This window comes from Myxocyprinus asiaticus, chromosome 18 (genome assembly GCF_019703515.2).
Source record: "Myxocyprinus asiaticus isolate MX2 ecotype Aquarium Trade chromosome 18, UBuf_Myxa_2, whole genome shotgun sequence".
In the NCBI taxonomy this organism is placed as follows: Eukaryota; Metazoa; Chordata; class Actinopteri; order Cypriniformes; family Catostomidae; genus Myxocyprinus; species Myxocyprinus asiaticus.
This window is the reverse complement of record NC_059361.1, coordinates 2,273,555-2,294,791: the sequence shown is the minus strand read 5'-3', so window position 1 is coordinate 2,294,791 and position 21,237 is coordinate 2,273,555.

Sequence of the window (21,237 nt, the reverse complement as noted above, 5' to 3'; positions counted from 1 at the left end):
TACCACTCAGGAAGGAGATGTGTTCTGTCTCCTAGAGATTAACATAGTTTAGTAAAGTGCAGATCAATCCTAGAACAACAGCAAAGGACCTTGTGAAGATGCTGGAGGAAACAGGTAGACAAGTATCTATATCCACAGTAAAACGAGTCCTATATCGACATAACCTGAAAGGTTGCTCAGCAAGGAAGAAGCCACTGCTCCAAAACCACCATAAAAATGCCAGACTGCAGTTTGCAAGTGCACATGGGAACAAAGATCTTACATTCTGGAGAAATGTCCTCTGGTCTAATGAAACAAAAATTTAACTGTTTGGCCATAATGACCATCGTTATGTTTTGAGGAAAAAGGGTGAGGCTTGCAAGCCGAAGAACACCATCCCAACCGTGAAGCATGGGGGTGGCAGCATCATGTTGTGGGGGTGCTTTGCTGCAGGAGGGACTGGTGCACTTCACAAAATAGATGGCATGACGAGGAAGGAAAATTATGTGGATATATTGAAGTAACATCTCAAGACATCAGCCATGAATTTAAAGCTCGGTCACAAATGGGTCTTCCAAATGGACAATGACCCCAAGCATACCTCCAAAGTTGTGGCAAATTGGCTTAAGGACAATAAAGTCAAGGTATTGGAGTGATCATCACAAAGCCCTGACCTCAATCTGATAGAAAATTTGTGGGCAGAACTGAAAAAGTGTGTGCGAGCAAGAAGGCCTAAAAACCTGACTCAGTTACACCAATTCTGTCTGGAGGAATGGGACAAAATTCCAGCAACTTATTGTGAGAAGCTTGTGGAAGAATACCCAAAACATTTGACCCAAGTTAAACAATTTAAAGGCAATGCTACCAAATACTAACAAAGTGTATGTAAACTTCTGACCCACTGGGAATGTGATGAAAGAAATAAAAGCTGAAATAAATCATTCTCTCTACTATTATTCTGACATTTCACATTCTTAAAATAAAGTAGTGATCCTAACTGACCTAAAACAGGGAATGTTTTCTACGATTAAATGTCAGGAATTGTGAAAAACTGAGTTTAAATGTATTTGGCTAAGGTATATGTAAACTTCTGACTTCAACTGTATGTGTCAAGTGTAAAGCTGTAGGCATAGCTTTAAAGGCTGATGCATGATGTTAAGACATTACAGTGATATGCCATGTCCACATCTGGCACACCGTTGGCCAAAAATAGCTTTTGATTTTAATCTACCTCAGCTAGCGTCATGACAGCAGCTCCAAGAAAGCTGTTATCAGACCCAAGGGGACTTGCATATTTTTTGATTGCTTTTTAACAGGCTATGGTTATGACATCTTATTTTGCACAAACTACAGTTTCTATATGAACAAAGAAAAAGGAAAATGAGGATATGAATAAGTCTGCATTGCTGCTTTTAAAGCATTACTTTTTAATCATAGAGTCTGATGTTGTGATATTTAGGTGAATTATAAATAATTGTAGGGTTTGGTTGATGAACTATATTACATTGTCACACACTTTTGAAAGAGGTAATATTATACACAAATTTGTAATCATTTGAGGTCCACTTGTAATGTTCGTCAAGGTTTCTTGCACCAAAAAATAGTTTTTTAGTTTTTCAGGACCGTTTCCACCCTCTCTCTCACACTGGGAAATAAACAGGCCACTTTACGTTTGTTTATTTTTTAATCATCTACACAATCATAACTGAAGTAAACTGAAATACTCTCAAATGAATCAGAATCAATTCATTGTAAATGGTATCAAAATCTGAATCAAATTGAGAGCTTGAAATCCAACAACCTTGGACAGCCTCAAAATCACGTGACTGGCGTCATTCTTGCTAAATTATATTATTTGGTTCATTACACGTATCGAGGCAGTTTTGAAGTGAAATGTCCACAGTGTGGCCCTAAAAGCAAGTTAAATATACTCAAACATATGAGGTTTTTAAAGTTAATGCTCTATCAAGTTTTAAATCGAGACTACCGACCTCCCTACCCTAAACCTAAACCTAAACCTAACCGATAGTGTCATAAAGAGCAAATGTAAGATGAAAAACACAATCACATCATTTTGTTTTAAAAGTCATTGTTAAATCGCTTCTAGTGTTCATTTAACTAGGAAACTGCCACGATATGAATAATAAGCCATGTAAAAATCATTCAGCAAAAACATAGGTATAGTAATGTGATTCTATGAGAACAGGTTAATTTTGGAATATACCATTTCTGCAGATTAATTTCAATAAATATTCTTTTGAACTGGGAAGTTTTCTGTTCTGAAATGTACAGAATGTTTACAGAGTACATTGATCTGTAATTGCAAACTATTTAGAATAATATGTTTTTGAGCCCTTTAAAGAACTGTGTGTTCTGTGTTGGCCTGTATGCAGTAATGGACAGCGCAGCGGTGTCTGGTGTCTGCTGTGTTTCCTCATTGTTCCTCTGATGGCAGTACACTGATGCCCAGCTGTGCCCGAGAGAGTTGTGTATGTGTGCTCTGTGGGACTGGCTTTTCTACTGCATGTCATTAACAAGAAACAATACTCTGGTGGTTTGCACAATATGATATAAATGACACACACACACACACACACACACACACACATACACACACACACACACACACACACTGTTTTCCACTCTCTCTCTATCTCTTTTTGGTCTTAGGCTTCAGTGTGTGCGTGCTTAAGCCTGTATGAGTGTTTTGGTGTGGCTGTGTGTCTGCATGCTTAATGCACAGTAATATGATCATCCCTGTGCACTGTGAACTCTAGAATTGGGTGCAGTGTATGGAAAGCATTCAAGGTGTGTGCTAATGAATGATGTTTATTAGACTGATACTCTGGGAAGCATGCAAAGCCCAACCTGGTTTCATATAATCACGTTATTATATCATTTTTACATGGCTTGTTGTACATATCACAGCAGTTCCCTGGTGAAATGAACACTAGAGGCTCTACAACAACAATGACTTTTTTTTAGGGATGGGCGATACCACTTATTTTCTTTTCGATCCAGTACCAATAATTTCATGTCCAATATCGTGGATACCGATACCAGTACCGATACTTATATTAAACAGATTTTTTTTGTGATTGCTTGGGATATAATGGGTCATTTAAAATATAATTTTTAGTCATAATTCAAGTCATTTTTATTTTTTTAACATTTTTGAGCCTAAACAGAAAATTATTAGACTTCTGTTTTGTTTACCCCTACAAAAATTAACCATGGTTTCACTACAGTAACTATAGTTTAACCATGGGATTTAGTTAAACCATAGTTACTACACAATTAACCATGATTACTACTACAAAATTACTGTAGTAAAACCATGGTTTCAGACACAAGTCCTGAAGAGCACACGAGCCCAAAGTGTCATAGAAGCACCACAAAATGACTTAATTGTGTTTTTCATCTCACATTTGCTTTTTCTGACACTATCGGTTAGGTTTAGGTTGAAGGTTTAGGGTAGGGAGGTCGGTTTTGTTGATTAAAAACTCAATAGAGCATTAACCTTAAAGGGTTAGTTCACCCAAAAAATGTGAATCTCTCATCAGTTACCAACCATAGGCAACCACCATTTTCGCAGTTGTATGGTAAACAAATCTAATTTGTATGATTTGCATCCTTTTCTGTTCTCCAGAAATGTTATTCTCCTAATCGTTGACATGCTCTTGTTTCTGTCAGCACAACACCTGAGTTTAACCTCGTGTGACTCTGCATCCACATGTGTGGACATTTTATTTTGGCTTCGCTATACACAGTGCATAATTTAAATGAATAAATACCATCTGAATACTGTTCACAAGACTCTAGACTGTAATTTAAGGGTTAAAGTTCTGCCGCACCAAGTCATGTGACACAACAACATGCTGTCGATTTCCTTGAAGCGCTCCAACGAAGTTTTTTTATTGAAACCTGTTTGGTTGTAAAGAGGAGAGTCTCTATTTTTGTTTGATATGTCGCTTTAAAAAATCTGTTCATTTTTCGCGTGTTAGTGCCTTGATTAACATGATGTCCACATATGTGGACACTGGCACCAGATTTCCTCAAAAGTAGAAAACATGTTTGTTAGTTACTTTGAATAACTTTCAACTCAAAACACATCTGTGGGTCATTACGCTTTATTTTAATATACATTTAGCTATATTTTGTTTGTTATCACTGTATAATACGATTCTATTCATTAACATTAGTAAATGCATTCCTATATTTACTGTGCATTATCACATTGACAATAAATGGGTTCATCCAAAAGCTGAAAAAGTTGTATTTCGGAGACTTTATATGGAGTTAGGATGAAAATAAGGTGCATTTCAAACTGTTCTGAGACCAGTGCAGACAGACAGCACACTGGAGGTTAAGTCATTCACTAAATAGGGAGCAAGGGAGCATCCTATAGCTCTCTATGCAGTTAAGTGCATTCACTCCTAAAATCTGATCAAAAGTTCAGTTTCAGGCTGCAGATGATGTTTGGATCACTCAACATGTTTGACAGACATGTGACAATGATAATCAGTACATAGATTCAGAATTTATAATGTATCATTTTATTGCTTGTTTATTAGGTGCTACTAGTTTCAAATCAAAAAAGGAAATGGAAAATGCACACAGCAGTCATGTAGGGGTCTCAGGAGGTTAAATTACATTTATAGGTTGCACGCACCCTAACAGCTGAAGGAAGAGATATTTCATGTTCTCGAATGCAGACGGCAACTCTTGTCGAGTCAAAAAGGAGAGCTCCCCTGGAGAAGACGGTGGGTGTATAAATAGTCTGTGGTGAGACTAAAGAGACAGAGAAGAGAGAGAGAGATGTACCTAAAATGTTTTCCCATCTCGAAAGCTGATTTATAGCTCTCTAGACGCCCCTCGCAGCACGTCGCTGCATGTTTAACTCTTTAAATCAGAATAAGTTCTGAGCTTGTCTATGTGAAATACAACACAAATATCTCTTTAATTAGTGTTGCCTTCACGTTGTGACTGTACCATTAAAACTTGGGTCATATCATACAATCTGACAAGTAACAATTGTACATCCAGCTCAAAAAAGTAGTTGCAATTAAAATTCTGTCAATGTTTACCGACCTCATTTCGTTACCAATCTATACATCTTTCAATTTTTTAAAGATTATCCTGGCCACTCTATACCTTATAGTGAAAGTAAATTAATTATGTTGCTCTCAAGCTACAGAATAAAAAAAAAAAAAAAATGCTGTAAAGGTTTCATAAAAGCAGTGATTCATTCACAAATTGTCAAGTTCAACAAAAATTCTCCTCTTAGATTCTTCAGAAGAAAACTGACATAAGGGTGAGTAAATTAGGACATTTTTTGCAACTTCAGTATTCCTTTGAGACAAGAACAGAGTGCTTTCTGAAACACTTAACATGTTTTGATTATTTATATTGATACGTTGAAATATTTCTGTTAAAACTTGCTGTCGAAGAGGCTGCAAGCCGAGATGAATTGCACATATTCAATTCTACATTTTGCTGAGGTATGCAAGAATAAGAGATGCAAATTATATAAAATAAAAATCTCTGTCTCTGTTTATCTGCTCTCTGTTACACCGGTGGGCGGCATGGGTTGGCTTTGTGCCTTCAGTGGCATGAACTCTGCTTATTACAGATTAGTAGGTCAAGAATCTCTGTTATCATTGGGCCAGATTTATTAAGACTCTACTGCTGCGAGGGTGTATGAAGGCACACTATATTAGCCAGCTACAACTATTGCCAAAGACTGCTGCCAGGAATCAATATGGTGTCAAACGTGGCCCTGCAATGCCGGGGAGGCACCTATAATATATAACTTTGGCTATAAATTCATATTACTTCCCAAATGATATTTCATGCAGATTTGTTCCCGCTCTGTAGTACAGGCAGGCTGACAAGATAAAAGTCCTTGCTCATGCTTACTAGGCAGATTTTATTTTTTTCCCACCTGGAAGTCGTGGCGTGTCACTACTAAATGTACATTTAGTATAGGTGGGCTCATTGGAGCATGGATCATTGTTAGTAGTCAGCAGCCCTGGATGTGGAATACAAATAGTTATTATCCTAATGGATCTTGGCAGTGAGAATTGTGCTGCACTTTGCAAATCAATGGCAGGGAAAGATTTTAAAGAGCTCTTAAAGAAAAATGTGATCATTTAGATGGCTGCATTTGTAATGCGTTTCATCAGACTGAGCTCAATTAAAGGATTAGTTCAACCAGAAATGTAAATTCAGTCATTGTTTACTCACCCCTGTGTTGCTATAACCCTATATGACTTTCTTTATTTTTCTGAACACAAAGGGAGAAATTGTGAAACAATGTTGTGCTCAGTGATGTCATACAATGGCAGTTTATGGTGACCACCTCTTCAAGCTTCAAAAGAACACGAAAGTATAATTCAGAAGTCTAATAAATTATTCCATGAGACTCATGATTGTTATGAAAGCATTCGATGAGGTTTGGTGAGAAACAAACTGAAATCTAATGTATTATTTAGTGAAAATATTCAACGACTGTTGATCTCCTGTGCACGTTCATGAGACAGCCTGCACGCGAGCTTTGCTGTACGTTTCTACTGGCGTGTTGTGAGTGAAGGTGAGTGAGCGTTTTCAATGCATTCTTATGGAAGCCGAGTGCCATGCATGATTGTGGGACTGACAGCGGTGCGGAGCAAGCTGTTCCCTAGCGTTGTGTGCGGCAATGAGCGGATTTCTTTCGAGCCGGTGGAAATGCAGCGTTAGAGCTTCTTGCAGGAGAGCAGTGTGCTGCAGCCACTCGCGAGGTGGGCCGTTCAAGTGAAAACTCATTTTGTTTCACTTCAACAGGACCACCAGCAATATTAACAACAGAAAACACCTCATGACTTACAAAACATGTCTGAAGAGTTGTAGTCAGAAAACAAATAACAGACTTATTTGTTTGAAGCGGTTTCCTCAATCAAATAGAGAGATGGGGCTGAAGGCGAAGTCACACCATGTCCTAACCAGACGCCAAACAACAAGCAATAAAAGTTATGTTTTCCATGTTAATCAGTGTTTTTGTCCTAAGCAGCTGTGACGAATGACAGAACATTCTGTCGATCACTTGGTTTCTATATTTGGGATTGTGCCATGCATTGGCGCCCCTGCCTGTACGCAGAGTATGCACACTGCGTCCCCCTAACATTACCAGCATTTCAATATGAATTATCTGTTACATCATTTCTAAATGAAAGGTGCTTATGTTAAAATACAAAAAATAACCACACACTAAAATAACAAAATTATATTGCACACTAAATAAAATACATCAGAAAAAAATGCAAACTGAATAAAAGGCGGTCAGATGTTTCAAACCAATAGCGAAACTCAGATTACTTTTGAAAGAATGTGATTGGTCGGACGCTCAACGTATTTGTTTGTTAATCTGGAGATGACAAGGAGAATGTAATTGTAATAACATTTCATGACAGCCTCTCGTTCAACAATAGCTGGGTTTCCATTGAAACGTTTTGCATTTTTATGTGCGTTTCTAAAAATGTGACTAAGGAAAATATGAATCCTTGCGTTTCCATCTAATATCTTGATCTATCCATCCCGTTATCTCGAGGGAGCAGCTGAATGACTTCCTTCAGGGAAAGTTTCATTTGCAGGAATGGAGCAATTGTACCTTGTTTTATTAAATGCTGGCAGGTAGAATAAGTGTAATATCTGATATAAAGAGGGCTGAAATGGGCTGTGATGCCCACACGCCACCAGCCTGCGCATACCTGGGAGCGCCCGCGCTCAAAACTGTTCTGGCGGATTGTGAGGACCCACTTTGGGTTAAACATTTCCAAACGTCAAGGGCTTTGTTTAAAGAATTGTGTACCCAGGTCGGATCTGTCGTTGGGCCAGTCACATCAACTTCATAACATGTGCACAATGGTCAAAACACGTCATCGTTTTACGAATAAACTGTTTCCAACTCCTTAATGCGCATTTTAACTAATGCGAAACTCTAGAAAATCCACCTCTGCCCAGCGCATTAAATTTAAAGCGAATTTTGAGAGTTTATTCGCATATCAAGGGTTTCCATTCAGGATTTTTATGCACAATTTCAACTTTTTTGTGCACATAAATCCTACATACTTAAGGAACTGCAAGACGGAGACACACCTCATGTTTGGCACTAATGAACATACACAAAGACTTTGGAATAAAAAGAGCGAGTACTGAATGAATTTGACACGTCAGGGACCAGGAGGTTGAACTTTTCACTGTAAGGTAGGCATTGGTTTCTTACTTTAATCAGAAATGTAGACTACCGCTTTGTTAATCATATATATTGTGATGACAGGACAAATTATTTTGCAAATGAACTGTCAATTTAAGAGGTTTAAATGCAAGTTTATCATAAAAATTATTCCAATTAAGACTAAATTAAAATATTTAAGTTAGATTAAAACATTTTAATTAAGAAAGCATAATGTAAACAATAACTCCTGGGATTCAAATTCGAGTAATGATTAAAATTGTTTTTGTCTTCTGCGTACCATGGATCAGAATCTTGTGGGCGCTCCTGGTGCCGTGAGTCGCATCCGCTATGAACTGGCACTGGTCCAAAATAATTCTGATAACATTACATTGAAGCCAGCATCTCACTTGCCGGTTAAAACTACTTGTTTTTGGCGAGGATGTTACACCTAACTGTTTTCGCAGACGTCTCTTCAGTCGGAGGTCTGTCACACACACACACAGGTTCAGAATGGAGAAGAGGTGACAGACATTCCCGCTCCCTCCGCCTTTCTCTCCGGTTTTGGGCATAGAAATGCATCAGTGGCTTCACAGTTAAAGGTGAAACTGTAATAATAACTCATTATTTAAAAAATTGCCAAAGGGTCACCCAAACGCCATTAAAAAAATAATAAAACACTAATTTTGGTGAAATGCATTACCAGGGTTGGGAAGAAATGGATTACATGTAATGGGATTATGTATTTAAAACACGAAACATTAGTTCAACATTCAAAAAGTATTTTGGTTACTGAAGAGATTACTTTGCATTTTATTGTCATTGTCAGAAATGTGTAGTTTCTCTCTCTACTCTCTTTTCATTTTGGCCTGTTAATAAGATCAACTAGTGGTTGTCTTGCGATCACCTGGCATAGAGTAAAAGAGTGATCTTGTAATTTTAAGAAACAACATTGCGATCATGCGAATAAAGATTTTGATTATTAATCAGAAATCATTGTTTTACCTAGCCCTAATCGGTTTGTTATTAGTCTGATAAAAACATTTAAACCAGCCTAATCTGGTCTCCCAGCCTTGTCTAGTTTTCTGGTTTTAGAGGGCACTTGTTAGCTGGGCAGGCTGGGACCAACTTAAACCACTCAAAGTCTGGCAGACCAGCTTAGGCTAGTTAAAAAATGAAGATTTTATTTTTAGCAGGGATATCTTCCTGTCTGGTTGAAGATAAGGCAATTTAACAGATGATATTATGGTAAAAGGTCAAATATCTCCTCCAGTCGATTGTGGTCTATTGTGGTGTTGTGATGCTTTAAAGCATGATGCTCTTATCACCAGAGAGAAAGAGGGTTAATCACAGAGAACAATGGCCCATGGGAAGCCTGTCTCCAGGCCTGCTGGTTTTTGCTGCTTGTCTGTAATTAAAGAGGACTTTGCATGGAAGGCAGCCAGGCCCGGCTGATTCAGAACCAGCTGCGGCGGGCACAGAGATGCATGCACACAACAGGAAAAAACAGCTAATGATACTACTCATTGTCATTGTGCTAGGACACTAACAACACTATAAAAGAACATTGGACGTAATACAGAAGTAACCATGAGGTTATTTGACTTTAAATGTGAGGTTGTCGATGGGCCTCAAGTTGAGACAGCCGCTGATATTGAAATGCTTTTGGGTTTTTTACTTGTTTACTTTCATTTAAGTGAAGAGGAGTCTAAAGGTCAACACTGTCTCATAAAAACTCTTAATAAGTCATACAAGATGGTGAAATCATCATGTACTGTACGCTTCAAAGCGAATGAGTACTAGTAAATTCCTCTGTCTATACACACACCGAGCGCGCATGATGCAGTGTTTTAGCGTACGAGCGGCCGGAAATCATAGGGCACTACATAGAGACCAATCAATCAATAAAATACAGGCATCAGATTTTAGCTAGACTCCTATCTACCACCTATCCAAGGAAATGTCCTTATTCCATAATAATGTATGCAATACAAATGACTGATGCATGTCAGTAAACTTCCCTTGCTTTGTTCCAAACATGATGTTTTCTTTCTTCTGTGGTACACAAAAGTTATTTTACTATAAGAAAACATGTTTAGTGTTTGGGTAAGGGGTTAAGGCCTGTTCACACCAAACCTGTTTTTTCGGTGCGATTGTTCGTTCCGAACGAGCTTTTGTGGAGTAACAATGGATAACGATTCATATGGTGCTATTCACAGCGGGTCCGACAAATCATCCTCCAACAATCCAAAGGTTTTTATTTTACCGAGAGTGGTCCGATTGTTTTTTCTCCTTCGGACTGCGATGAAAACTGACTGACCAATGAGATAACAGATTTTTGTCAGTCGCTGCAGATGCTCAATCCAGCGTGTTGGTGGCGCTAATCAACTGACAAACACCGGCATTGGACGTGCAGCTGGTACACACCCGGAAATTATATACTTAAAATAAATAGTTGCAGTTCATGACCTCTTTGTACTGCAAACATAAACCCATTCTGTTTTTGAAAGTCTGCCTATAGTGTTTTGTCTTGATGTACATTATTTAATATGTACATCACTGCGCCTGTTATATTCTCATGGCATTAAAAATAGGAGCGAGTTTCAGCAATTCGTTTGCACTAAGCTCTTAGTAAAACATCCCATAATAAGATTTGTTACATGCAAAGTTTTAGACAAACGAATTGCAGAACCACACTGGTATTTTTACTGCAAGGATAATATAACAAAGTATTGCAATAATTTAAATAAAGAAAAGGCAATGAGCCAGTGTTTTCTTTTATATTGTTTTTAATATATGCATCCTATTTTATACTATATTATATATATTTTAGCCTCGAAGACTTTATATATATTACAGTTTCTTATTCTGTCAATGCATGATTTTCTGTAAAGCCGCTTTGAGACGATGTGTGTTGTGAAAAGTGCTATACAAATAAAAATGACTTGACTTGACAACTAAACTGTTATTCTCAATAGACATTATTCCACGTGTATTTATATCACTGTACCTTGTGTTATATTATACATACATTATAAAAAGAGAAGTTACGTTCTGCAGTCCGTTTGGAAGATACTCATAGATAAATACATGTGCAAATATAAATGGGATATATATTTATGCAACAGTGCTGTTTACCCATATCACTCGCATTAAAAATCACAGACTATATACTCCTCAAAATGCATCAACACCATGGAAAGAACATAATGAAACAGTTATGCCGAATTAGGTAAATAAATGCTTTAATACCGTTCAGTATATTAATCTCTATCAGCTAAAGGTGTGGGGAGGAAACTGGTATAACAACACCGCAAGAGCACCGCCTACTGTACAGGAGTGAAATAGTTTTTCATTTCATGTTTTTACGAACTCTGTGTGAACAGACCTTCCGTCAGAGGTTTGTCTCGCAAAATTATTTTTTACGATTTTGCCATCTCATACTGTAATTATGATTTGTCATGAGACCGGGTTGCTCAAGTTTGAAACAGGGCAACCACTGACATAATATAACCCTTGTTATAATAGACAGATATACTGTATATCGGCCAGACCGATTAAGTAAGCAATATTTGACCATTTTACGATTGTTTTTATCAGCCGATAACTGTTCCTGCTTGGCTGATTAACCACATTAGTGTTAGTTCCCTCTTGTGTCTGTTCCAAAATCTACAAGCTGTCTTGTCTGTTGATGTCATTTTTTATTAAATATTATGTAAAATAAGTGTCTCATATACTGTCTTTGAATTGTTTGATATACTGTACCATCAGTATTATATTGGCCATTGACCATCCTGCTTTCATAGATATGGTTATCAGCTATCGGTCGTCAAAAAACCCAGTCGATCACTACTCATAGCATGTCTAGACCCAATAATCGACGATTCAAATTCAAAAGCATTACAAATTGTCACCCTGTACAGCTTTACGTTGTTTCACAATAAGGCTGTTGGCACTGGTTTTGACTTTCATGTCATGTACTAACACAGTGAGGTGGGAAGCTATGATGTTGGGTAATGTTCCGTGTTTTACATCCTCCATTCCTGTGAAGCACAAAAACAGCTGGTGGTAAAACAGGGCAGAATATTTTTGTTGGCTGCATTTTGCAATCCGCATTATATTACTGCTGTTATGTCCCAGAAATGGAGGTGCTCAGTAAAAATCTGATGTTGTTTGTCTCTTTTTTTATTTTTCACTGCAGTGGATTGAAAATTCCTGGTCTTTTAAAGACTAAGTGTTTTCACATTTGCAACATAACATTAAGCCTGTTTACATGCACAACAAATGCTGATTACTATCAAAAGACAACAGAAGAGGGGCCTGGGTAGCTCAGCGAGTATTGATGCTGACTATCACACCTGGAGTCATGAGTTCAAATCCAGGGCATGCTGAGTGACTCCAGCCAGGTCTCCTGAGCAACCAAACTGGCCCGGTTGCTAGGGAGGGTAGAGTCACATGGGGTAACCTCCTCATGGTCACTATAATGTGGTTCTCTCTCTCGGTGGGGCATGTGGTGAGTTGTGCATGGATGCTGCAGAGAATAGTGTGAGTCTCCACATGCGCTATGTCTCTGCGGTAACGTGCTCAACAAGTCACGTGATAAAATGCGTGGATTGACGGTTTCAGACACGGAGGCAACTGAGATTCGTCCTCCGCCACCCAGATTGAAGCAAATCACTACACCACCACAAGGACCTAGAGCGCATTGGAAATTGGGCATTCAAAATTAGGGAGAAAAGGGGAGGAAAAAAAAAGACAATGTAAGAAAAATGCATTTACATGAGAATATAAATCATCAGATTATTCTGTGCTTTTGACGTCAAAACGTAAAGTCATACGCACATTGGATAAGGTGTTTACATGCAATGCAAAATCAGGGTCAAATCTGTTTATCCTTAAATTGCTTTTGACTTCAATAAAAAAAAAATAATATATAAAACAGTCTAAGGTGTTTACGTGACCTTATGCGTTTTCTGCTTAAGCATAATCGTGTTTACATGCAATGCAGAATTAATGGAATAGTTCACCTAAAAATGAAAATTCTCTCATCATTTACTCACCCTCATGCCATCCCAGATGTGTATGACTTTCTTTCTTCAGCAGAACACAAATGAAGATTTTTAGAAGATTGTCTCAGCTCTGTAGGTCCATATGATGCAAGTGAATGGTGGCAAGGACTTTGAAGCTCCAAAAAGCACACAAAGGCAGCATAAAAGTAATCCATACGACTCCAGTGGTTTAATCCATGACTTCAGAAGTGATATGATACTGTAGGTGTGGGTGAGAAACAGATCAATATTTAAGTCCTTTTTTTTTTTTTTGTGTAATTATTATTTTTTTTTTGCCGATTCGCATTCTTTGTGAATATCGCCACCTAATGGGCTGTTGTGCAAATATTATTTATTTTATTTTTTTCTTTGCTTTATCCCTCCCTTTTTTCTTTCTCCTCTGTGCCTAGTAGATGGCGATATGCACAAAGAATTTAAATCACTAAAAAACAAAAGAAGAACTTGGTCCTCTCAAAGCACATTGGAGGGCTGGTCAAAGTGGAGATTTATAGTAAAAAAAAGGACTTAAATATTGATCTGTTTATCACACACACCTATCACATCACTTCCGAAGACATCAATTTAGCCACTGAAGTATTTTGAATCACTTTTATGTTGTCTTTATGTGCATATTTGACCTTCAAAGTTCTGGTCACCATTGACTTGCATTGTATGACCCTAGAGAGCTGAAATATTCTTCTAAAAATCTTCATTTGTGTTCAGCAGAAGAACAAAAGTCATGCACATCTGGGAGGGCAAGAGGGTGAGTAAATGATGGGAGAATTTTCATTTTTGGGCGAACTATCCCTTTAAGTTAGCAGGCAAAAATCTAGATGCGTTAATTTGGGTTTGTTTTTTACCACCTGAGACCCGAGCGTGACTGCTGTATGCATTTTCCGTTTCCCTTTTTGATCTGTAACTAATAGCACCTAATAAACAAGCAAATAATAATAATAATAATAATAATAATAATTCTAGAGCAAATACTTGTATGTCCTCATATGTGGACATCATGTTTCGCATTCGCTGACGTGCTAAAAATGAACTGATGTTTTTAAGCGGCATATCAAACAAAACTAGAGACTCTCCTCTTTACAACCATACAGGATTCAATGAAAAAACTTAAAGAGATTTCTTACCAGAGGCACTTTTGTTGGTGCTGCATCCGTAGGAAGGGCATGCTGTTGTGTCACATGACTCGGTGCAGCAGAAGTTTAACCCTTAAATGACAGTCTAGAGTCTTGTGAACAGTAGTCAGTCAGTTTTTATTCATTTAAATTATGCATTGCGTATAGTGAAGCCAAAATACAGCGTCCACGCATGTGGTTGCACCAGGTTAAAGGATCCTTCACCCCAATTGAATATTGTCATTATTCACGTTGTTTGAAACTTGTATGTCTTTCTTTCTTTCTTGGAGCACAAAAGGAGTCACTATTATCTTTAACTGCATCTTTTTTCCATGCAATAAAGTGAATGGTGACTGAATGATTATTTTTAATCCATTTGTGACCTTTAGATCACTCTAGTTGGTAATGCTTTATGTAAGCATAATGGAAGATTGCAAATGTAAACACATCTTTACTTGTCCCAGTAGTTCCATATCGTAATATTTAAAAATGACAAATATACAAGCCAAATGTATCTCCTAGAGATGTGAAATCAACACACAAATGAATAATGTAGTCTCTTTGTTATTTAAGAGCACCGACATTGAAATGTCTTCTCAAATGTTTGAGCAGACGTAATTGATCTTAACGTGCGAAAGCTCTCCTCGACTGTTCTTTATGGAATTAATGTAATCAACGTGGCATGCCCGTCTGAATCATACGAATATTTCTACAGTGTCAGTGTTCTTATTTATGTACAGAAATAGAGCAGACAAGCAAGAAAAGAGTGAGGAAACATTTAGAGAATGCAGAAGAAGAATAATGGAATATCTTAAATATCTGTTTATTCCTGAAAATCGATTACTACACCAAATAAGTCTTAAGTCTTTTGCATTTTGATTAAGCACTTTTGGTAAATGTTCCTATGTCTACAAATTCATACATACTTTTTAAAGCTTCTGTGGAGTATGTTGTGTTATTTAATGTGCCAACAGCTATCTACACTGTATACTTACAATCATATCCTGGAAAAGATGATTTGTTCCCTTTATTGTTAATTAATGTGCTGATTGGTCTCTGTGCTTTGGTGGTCTTGTGAGTTGAATCAGACTTCTCGTGATTTGCATATGTATGAGGCAGTGTCAAGTTTCTAATTAGAGGTAATGATTGCACCTTTTACTGAACACACAACCAGTGCACCATGTTTCAGGCAGCGTCAATGAAGAAATGTGCTTCTCGTGTTTCTTTTTACCACCATATGCATTTCTGATCATGTTATGTGTACCGAAATAGGAGCTAATTTATGTATTTCTAAGGGGGGAATTTGCATATGGAGTTTATAGCTAGTATATCATGTTCATATTTGTTTTATTAATTAATTTTGTTTACTGGATGCTTAATTTCTTCTTGATCTTTATTAGAAACTCTTTGTTCCATATGAAGCTTGGCGGTGCCCTTGAGTGATTTCAAGGGCAATTTTAATTATTTTCATGTGTAGTTTTATTAACACTTTTCCTTAATTGCAAAGTCAAAAGTAGAGGTGTAATCTCCTCTTAATGAGCTCCTTTGCTGTCTGCTGTCTACATAGGCAGCTGCCTAGTAAGGGGCAGTTCACACCAAATATGTTGTTGTGTCCATCATGTAAACATGCGCTTGACAGACATCTTTGACCACTACACCGTGTTTTTTAGATGCAAGGTAGAAAGAACTTATATGCCTCGTAACACCTGTTAATTTATACTAGCTTTTATATGCATTTAGTCTGAACGACCCCTAAAGCAGCATCCTAGCTGAAATGGAACCTTATACAGTAAGTGACTGATTTAAAATTCTCTTTATAGGCAGCAACTCTGTGTGCCACACAAATAGCGCTCCTCATGTGAAGTGCACAGGAGAATAGTTTGATATTAGCATGTTACTAAGTTAACAACCTGATACTTTAAAAAGCATACAAATACAAAACTTGCACAACAGTTGGGTACAATAGTACATTTTTAATTAGCTGGATTAGATTTTTAAATAGAGCTTTATTTATATATCAAGACTTTTCTGTGTTTAATGAAATACAAGGATGTTTTTAATCAATCTTGAATTATTATTTTTTTCACGAAGCTTGTCGCAATGGATATGTGCGATGTTGCATTACAATCTGGCCAAAAAGGGAATCCTAGAAGGCATCTTAATGTTCCTGCGAACCTTTTGAAACAGCCTTCACATTGGGGTGTTCTAATCTACCGCATTTACTTTTATCCTCTTTGTCTACAATGTTCTTTCATCTGATTATGTATAATCTTTTACCCTGCACAAGCTATTAAAAAGACGAAATGGCTACTGTATGTTGGAAAGGAGTTACAGCTGTTTTGGCATTTGTCTTTCAATTTTGTTCCCTTAATAATGCATTTGCATACCAAATGATTTGACTTGCAATGATTTTACTAAGAAAATGTTGCGTCTTTAATCACATTTTTGTGAATATGCCTTTTGAGTATGAAACGAGTGTTACATCATAAAAAAAGGGTATTAGTAAGTCATTGAGTTATTGTTTGTTTGTGTGTTTGGACATAGGAATCTCATGTTTTCACGGTGAGCAATTGTGTTTTATCTATATATATAATAAATGAGTTTTGACAAGAAGTATATATAATGTCAAATTTCAGCACTATCTGCGATTAATCATGATTAACTACAACAAATTATGCGATTAATCACGATTAAAAATTTGAATCAATTGACAGCACCAATATATATATATATACACCGATCAGTCTCGACATTAAAACCACCTGTCTAATATTGTGTAGGTCCCCCTCGTGCCACCAAAACAGTGTCAACATGCATCTCAGAATAGCATTCAGAGATGATATTCTTCTCACCACAATTGTACAGAGTGGTTATCTGAGTTACCGTAGACTTTGTCAGTTCAAACCAGTCTGGCCATTCTCTGTTGATCTCTCTCATCAACAAGGTGTTTCCATCAACAGAACTGCCGCTCACTGGATGTTTTTTGTTTTTGGCACCATTCAGAGTAAATTCTAGAGACTGCTGTGGGTGAAAATCCCAGAATTACTCAAACCAGCCCATCTGGCACCAACAATCATGCCACGGTCCAAATCACTGAGATCACATTTTTCCCCATTCTGATGGTTGATGTGAACATTAACTGATGCTCCTGACCCATACCTGCATGATTTTATGCACTGCATTGCTGCCACATGATTGGCTGATTAGATAATCGCATGAATGATTGTTGATGCTAGACGGGCTGCTTTGAGTATTTCTGTAACTGCTGATCTCCTTGGATGTGTGTGTGTATGTGTGTGTGTGTGTGTGTATGTGTGTGTGTGTGTGTGTATGTGTGTGTGTTTGAGTGTGTGTGTGTGTGTTTGAGTGTGTGTATGTGTGTGTGTTTGAGTGTGTGTATGTGTGTGTGTTTGAGTGTGTGTGTGTGTGTGTATGTGTGTGTGTTTGTGGGCAGGTTTAAGTGGTTTACGAGGACATTTTTTTATGTTACAAACTGGTAATTACAAGGGTATTATGCTATAAATGTGGTTTATGAGGACATTCTAGTGTCCCCATAATTCAAATCCCTTAAAAAACACACTAAACGATGTTTTATTAAAAATGTAAAAATCCAGAAAGTTTTTTGTGAGGGTTAGGTTTAGGGGTAGGGTTAGGGATAGGGGATAGAATCTAGAGTTCATACAGTATAAAAATCATAATGTCTATGGAGAGTCCTCGTAAGGATAGCTGGGGGGGGGGGGGGTTGTGTGTGTGTTTAAAAATCTTCTTATAATTCCTTCACATTTTTCCTCATCTCATCTCTCTCTCGCACCCAAACATGCAAACACACACCGTAAGAATCTAAATTGCATTTCCTCTTTGATTCTTTAGGGAGCGAGGCCAGAATATTGAAAAGAAAGAAGCCATTCGAAGATTTGCAGAGGACATTGCATTTATGAATTTATTCTAAATGCACTGTCCTCTGCAATTTTTCTATAATCGTATGTAATTTGCCCTAAGGATGTTAAATGTTTATTCAAGCATAAAAAATAGCATGAAGCCACAATAAGGGTCATCAGAATTTTTGGAAACACTGGTGATGTAGGATTCCAGTTTTTTTTTTTTTTTTTTTTTTTTGGAAACATTTCCTAACTGAGCTAAGGCTTGTTTTTTTTTCTTGTGTATTCTTACTGTTGGCTCTAAATAGCATATCAATTCTCATTCAATGTATATCTTTTTTTGTTTTGTTTTGCAGGCTGAGTGGTTGTGTTTAAATTGTCACACACAGAGAGCTCTAGCTGGGCAGCTGGGAGATATGGGGAAAATGTCAACATCCGCCCCTGCATCCACAACAGCCAAGCCCACAGTCACACCCAAAACTCAGCTGTCTGAGACACCAGTGTCCACACAGACACCTCCACCAAAACCATCACCTGGAAAGCAAGCAGAGGAACAAACAGTTGCAAAGGCAGTGGTGACAACTTCAGCTGATGCTCCTACCACAGATACTGCTGCTATAGTCACTCATCGGCCCACTGTTGGCCCAGTTCCTGCTGCTGATAGCACATTAAAGGTGAACACAGCATTCAAGACTGAGGAGACAACAGCTGTTGAGGAAAGGGCTGTAGCGGCACCAGTACCATCTGCAGAGACTCAGAATGCTGTTATTACTGCTGCTGAGGTCACTTTAAAAGAAACAGGCATAGACACTGAAGGCCCTGGTGAGACACAACTTGAGATGGGATCAATTTCTATGCCTTCAGCAGTGCTAAATGAGACAGATGTAGTAAAGGTATAACTTTACTTACACCTTATCAAGAGCAATGAGAGAAGCAGTTATCTCTCTCTCTCTCTCTCTCTCTCTCTCTCTCTCTCTCTCTATGTAATTAAACTGTACTGACTTTCAAAAAACAAACCTACCCTGATAAATATTCACTTGAGAATATAGAATACAACAAGTCCTGGGCTCCCCTATGTTATGTTATATTATGCAGATGTGTTTTAAAAAATTAAATATCATTTGATGTTTTCAGTATCACATATTTCATAGTGTTGTTCTTTTTTACACAGGTAAATGAAGCTACAGATACTTATCCTGCTGCTATAGAAGGACAAAAGGAAGATGTTGTGATACAGATGGATACCAGTATTACCAAAATTTCTGAGCTGGCTAAAGTGGACACCTTAAAGGTTGCAGATAATAAAGACCAACAAGGACAGGACATCTTGTCAGTTTCAGCAGAATCATACAGCTCAGCTGAGGAAGAGCTTAAAGAGATACAGAGAGCCAGTGAAATGTCCATTAAAGAAACAGCTGCAAAACTGTTGCCTGTCAAAGCACCAGATAATGTAAAGCAATACCTTGAGGACAGCAGTGAGAGTGATCCCTCCCCTCAGATACAGAGAAGAAGAGTGAGGCCTGCTCCTACCAGCAGTGAGGAATACAAACTAGATAGTTCCAATTCTGGAGATGATGAAGAGTTCATACGAAGACAAATTATGGACATGGGTGCAGATGAGACTGTGGTACCATCTGATGAGGAAATCCAAATCAGAGAACAGAGAGAAGAGAAAGAGCAGCAAATACTGCAAGAGGTTGAAAAATCAGATAAAAAGCCTAAAAGGGTTCTAAAGAAACTCTGTGTCAAGCCTGAAGAGAGTTCTGTTAACAGTCTTTCTTATGACCAAGCGGATCAAGCTGCTCAAGTCATCCCTGTCTCAGAAGCATTAGAAGAAACCAGAGTGGAAATAGATGTGTCTAATGACAATGAAAAGATCATAGTTACTGACTTTGACACCACAGCAGTTGTGATGACACAGAAAACCCCTGTTAGACAGACAACAGATGAGAGTATAATCGAAGACTCATCTAAGGGTGATGGGTCTTACAGTGTGCAGGTTTCTAGCATCACACCAGGATCTGCTTCACCTACTTCTGTGTCCTCTATTGATGAAGACAGCGATAGCAGCCCAAGACATAGAAAAGCCAGTGTTGAAAGGAAGCAACAAAGAAAGGCAAAACAAAGACAGCAGGGCCAACAGGCCCTTCCAAGTATAGAGGACACTTCTGAGGAGGATGAGGTAAGTGAGGAGGACAATCAACTGATAAAACAGGAACATCAGAGAGATGTTGATCAGCAGCAAAGGAAGGTCTCGAAAAAATCCAAAACAGAAAGAGATGTTGTAGGCATACAAAGAAGACGTGATCATTTGACTAAAACTGATAAATTACGGCAGGCCATTGGAATGGAGGAACAGAAGTCCTCCTCTTCCTCCGACTTTTCTCCAAGTTTGGAATCTGAACCAGAAAATGACCTAAGAGAAATTAGAGCATCATCATCTGAAACACATGTGAGGCATGATGCTTTAGAGAAGCCACTAAAGAGTGCTGAAGAGGTATATGAAGAAATGATGCAGAAAGCATATGAGAAATGCACACCGCCCGACATTGAACCGCTGTATGGAGGCATGTTAATAGAGGACTATGCTTATGAAACTTTAGTAGAGGAAGAAGAACAGGCTGCAACAGCTATTGGTAAAACTACCCAGGATCGAGATGTGAGGATACTTATGACACCAGACGCGGCTTTTGAGCAGTTGATGCAAAAAAGGAGTGCAATCTTGCAAAAAGAACAGGAAGCTCAGCAAACAAAGGTTGACTCTTGTTATGTGACTATTTCTGGAAATGATGCATTCACTACAGATAAAAATGAAAAGCCACTGTTGCAAGCAGAGGATGCCTATGAAAAGCTACTGAATACACAAAAAGATGTTATAACCCCAGGAACGAGTCCAACACAATCAACTCCTTTGTCTCCAGCCTCCCCTCTATCTGTGTCTGAGTCATCATATGATTCCCCTGAAGTGATATTTATCCCCTCAAGTGGGGAAGAAG